Below are 5,143 nucleotides of genomic sequence, written 5' to 3'. Positions count from 1 at the left end.
AACATTTCCATGTGAAGCATCTAGGGAAGCAAGTAGGGTTGCCTGGTGCCAGGGGGAACCCCCACCAGGGTGGCGTGGGAAATTGTGTCACACAGCACCGTGTCATCACTTCCGGCTAGGAACCCAGAAGTGCTGTAGTCCACAACACTCTAGAAATTTCCCCAACCTCTATGGTTTTTACCATAGAGTTTCAGGAAAACCCTTGAGCTTTGCACAGTGTGGTGATGTTACTTCCAGTTATTCAGCCAGAAGTGGTGTCACGCGATAACGTTTCACCAGGTGTCCACTGCCCGGCCTCCCGCTGGTTGCCAGCTCTGGGCTGGAAACCCTAGAAGCAGAGTGCTGGCAAAGACCTTTCTCCACCTGAGATCTTGGGACAGGTATTGCAGGTTAGATCACACAGTACTGAGCTAGATAGATCAATGGTCTAACTTGGTATAAGGCTGATTTCGTATTATTCATTTACTTTGTTTGTACCCCACCTTACTCCCCAATGGGGTATGTCTCTTCTGAGTCCTTCTGGTTGGACACATGAACACATGAAGCTGACTTATACTGAATCAGACCCTTGGTCCATCAAAGTCAGTATTCTGCTCAGACCGGCAGCAGCTCTCCACTGTCTCAGGCTGAGGTCTTTCACATCGCCGACTTGCCTGGTCCCTTTAACTGGAGAGACCGGGGATTGAACCTGGGACCTTCTGCATGCCAAGCTGATGCTCTACCACTGAGGCACAGGCCCTCCCCAGCTCTATGATTCTGACTATTCTTTCCAATCTGTTTTAAAAATAAGGCACCTAAAGCAATGCTACCTGGGATTCTTGCAACATTCCCTGGAAAAGAATCCATGTTTGAATGAAATACTTTTAATAGTTGGCGGGGAGCGGGGAGGTCACAAGCAATCCAGTGATTTCCCCCCCCCCCAAAAAAGGTGCATATTGGGGTTAAGGCAGGCCGCAGTGTTTCTGTATTCTAATACACTCTGTAGAATGGATGGAACACATACCATCTGCCTTTCTATTTTGAGATCCAAATAGGATATTTCATGCTGAGTCTTGGGTGGAGAAGCAGTTACATATATATTGTGTGTGCTTTAGTTTGTAGGCTGTCAAATCTTGGGTTGCACAACTGTTTGGTGCAGTTGACAAACTGCACGTTATCAGAGTTGTGTATGCATTTCATCATTTAAAAAAGAAAGGTGCAGCGGCATAATCTGCCATCAAGGAAACCCAAACGCCAAGCCTAGCACACCTTAATTCTGCCGACAGGACAATTTTATAACTGTTGTTTGCTTTATTCTCCTTCTGCTAATCATAATTCTGCAAACGTGACAATTTTATAACTGTTGTTGGCCTTATTCTCCTTCTCCTAATCAATTATGAGGGAAGGCAAGGGCAGAGATTTAGGCAGAGTGTCAAATCTGTGCCCCCTGACTGCTGGGAATCTCATTGAGCCCTTCCGGCTTCTGAGGATTAAATTTAAACATGATATGTAGTTCTCATTACCCACCCCCCACCTCCTATAGCAAAGCAGCCATGGTAAGTGGGGCTTAGGATGAGTGACGGTCCAGCCAAGGGGTGGTGAGAGGAAGCTGTTTAACCCCTTTCTTGCCAGCTGGGTGTCTGCTTACACGAAGCCACCTTTCTGCTGAATCAGACAATCGGTCTATCGAGGTCAAGATTGTCTGCTCTGACCGGCAGTAGCTTTCGAGGGTCTCAGGCAGAGGTCTTTCGCATCACCTGCTACTGCAGCCCTGAACTGGAGATGCCAGGGATTGAACCTGAGACCTTTTGCATATAAAGCAGATGGGCTATACCCGGGGTCCCCAATAGGGTTGCCAACCAGTGCACCTGAGAAAAGGGCCGCTTTGGCAGTTGGACTCTATGGCGTTGAAGTCCCTCCCCAAACCCCGCCCTCCTCAGGTTCCGCCCCCAAAACCTCCAGGTATTTCCTAACCCAGACATGGCAACCCTAGCTACACCTGGGGTTCCGAGATGGCACTGCCTGGCATCTTTCCAGGGCCCCACCGAGCTTTTAGAAAGAGGGCATGGCCAAGCGGGGCTTTTGCCCAGCGAGGCTTCTGTGTGGCTATTTTGCATTTGATTACCTGTGCAGATTTTTTTTAAAATGTTGGTTTGGCTGCAGCTACCATCTCCACTTAAGGGTCTTCACTGTGTGACTGGAGAGAAAGTGCCAAATAGACTATAACTTTCTCTATAGCAACAACAACGTCTACAGTGACGCATTGTGACAACAATACACAACAAAGCCTGTACACAAATAGACTATAACTTTATATCTGAAAAATTCCAGAAGCGGATAACAGTGGTACGTTGCTGCTTCAAGCTTCCAGAAGGGCTGTTACCAAACCGTTAAATCCAAAAAGATACCACCCTCCACCCACCTCAAAAAGTGACCCTTCACCCGACTTCCGAAGAAGCGTCTAAACAGTTTTTAAAATAAACTTATTAACTATATAATATAAATTTTTTAAAACTAATTTCTATAACTCGCTAAGTAATATTGTAAAATCCATTTTTGCCATTTTATCCCAATATGAGGCGGCCTTAGACCATATTTTTTTAAATTCTTCCAAGTCATTTCCATGTTGGAATTCCTTTAATTTGGCCATCCTCATATGCAACCATAATTTCTTTCTCCAGTCAACAATTGAAGGTTTACGTATCTGCTTCCAAACTTTAGCTATTACAATACAGTTTGGTAAATTTGAAAGTAATAATTAGTATATAAAGATACTCTTTTGTATTTTTTTTTGTATTTTGTTTTTTCTTTTGTTGTGTTTTTATTGTATCGTTTTGTTTTGTGTTGTAAAAATTTAATAAAAATTTATAAATAAATAAATAAATAAATAAAAAAAAAGCTTCCAGAAGGGCTTAGCAGAGGTACACGTTTTCACCAGTCCGTCTTCTCGAGTAATACAACCGTTTCAAGAACATTTCTTCAGTGTAATTACCATCTGCTTCTGGAGATTTTCATCATGCGTGCGCGAAGTTCTTTGGACTAGTGGTTAGACTTGTACCTCTGCTAAATGTTTTTGGAATCTCTTCTTATACATCCATGAAGTTCTTTCGACTAGTGGTCACCTTACTAGATTGCAATGATTGCAATGAGCCTCGTAGAAGGACCTTATAGTACAAGTACAATGTATATAGGCTTTGTTGTGTATTGTTGTCATTATGTGTTATTGTAGACGTTGTTGTTAAAGTTATAGTCTTATTTGATTTTTTAAGTGGGTGGATGCCTATACTGAATTTGTGGTTGTATTATTAGTATAGAGGTGGTTCTTTAGTCTGAAGATAAAGTGCGGCAGCCATTGCGTGGGCGTGCCCCCCCCCTCCATGCTGTGTCAGAATCCCAAAAAAGCCGGTGGGCTCGAAAAGGGACCCCTGCCCTTCTTTTCAGCCGCATCCCTGCTCAAACCTTTCACACCCTACTGCTTTTTTTCCTCTGGAGAGGGCAGGCATGGGGAACGTGTGTCTTTTTCCTCTTCCAGGTGGAAAAGCAAATGGAAGAGGATAGAACAGGGGGAAAGGCGGCAAGGCAAGTGTTATTCCCTTCCCTTAATCTGAATCTTCCCTAGGCTGCTTCTCATTTAAAACAAAAAAAAAACCTTGGGGAAGAGAATGAGTTTTGCCCTGATTATTCCCCCCCCCTTTTGCAGGCATTTCTCATACACTGTCAAGTCTGACCGTTGTAGCTTAAGGGCTAGAACCATGTTTTTAAAAGGAAAACTTGGATTCTCTCAGTTAGCTGCATGTTATATAAAAGGTAAAGGTCCCCTGTGCAAGCACCGGGTCGTTCCTGACCCATGGGGTGACGTCACATCCTGATGTTTCCTAGGCAGACTTTGCTTACGGGGCGGTTTGCCAGTGCCTTCCCCAGTCATCTTCCCTTTACCCCCAGCAAGCTGGGGTCCTCATGTTATATAGCCAGTACCAAAGTACTGTGCTCTTAGAGTGCTTTTGAGTCATGAAAAGTACGATTCAATGGAGGCCGAGGGTGGTTGCTGAGGAGAACAGGGTGTTGCATTTCAATAGGTCTTGGCTTTCTGTTCTCGGAGGCCAGCGAGAGAGATCCCGACAATCCACGCTTTGTTTACTGGTTGGTTTACGCTGCCTGCAGGCTTTTTGTTCTCCCCCCCCACCCAGTTTTTTTTAAAAATGACTAACAGTGCTTGAACACAGCTTCAGACACTGCAGGCTATTGTGTGTTGACAGAGAAGAGAACTGACGTTCTTAGAAAAAGCTCTCTCGCAGTCCAAATATAGGGTCCCTTTTGCAACTGCTTGTGGGGAAATATGTCCCAGATAGAGATTCAGCAGGAGATGCTTCTGATTTTGGGTTCTCTCCCGTCCGGTTGCATTTTCTTCCAGAGGAAGAACGCTCAAGCCAAAGTCAGACATAGAATTGCTTACAGTCAGCAGCAAATTTTGCTGAGGCGAGTAATTTAAGAGGAGTTAGGATCTTTCTGAAGACAACCGTTTGATTTCTGAGGGTGAACCGTATTTTCTCCTAGAATGGCGGTTTCAACTTTGGGCCATCTTGCTTGCTCTGGAACCCCTGCGCGTTGGAGAGGATTCCAGAGAGGGTTCTAGGGTGCGCACCTGGTTCATCCAAGGATGCTGATCAGGCTTATGAAGCCTCATGATCTGACAGTTTTCAAGTATACTACTCCAGTTTCTCTCACAGGTTCTCCCTGATCAGGATGAACGGCAGTTGTCTTCCCTACCACCCTAAACTCTACTACCAAAGTTTATAAGCACAGTGGTGCCTGCTTTTTGGGTTGATTGCATAAAAATGGGATATAAAACAGAAATATTGTTACAACAAGAAGGAGGAGAGAAGCTTTTCTCCCTCTCTCATAATACTAGAACGTGGAGTCATCTGCTGAGGCTGGAGGGCGAGAGATTCAAAACAGATCAAAGGAAGTATTGCTTCACACAATGCATAGTTGAATTGTGGAACTCCCTGCCCCAGGATGTGGTGATGGCTGCCAACTTGGAAGGCTTTAAGAGGGGAGTGGACATGTTCATGGAGGAGAGGGCTATTCATGGCTACTAGTCAAAATGGATACTAGTCATGATGCATACCTATTCTCTCCAGGATGAGAGGAGCATGCCTAATAT

The sequence above is a fragment of the Euleptes europaea genome, chromosome 12, assembly GCF_029931775.1.
Source record: "Euleptes europaea isolate rEulEur1 chromosome 12, rEulEur1.hap1, whole genome shotgun sequence".
NCBI classification, from domain to species: domain Eukaryota; kingdom Metazoa; phylum Chordata; class Lepidosauria; order Squamata; family Sphaerodactylidae; genus Euleptes; species Euleptes europaea.
This window is presented reverse-complemented; position numbering follows the sequence as displayed.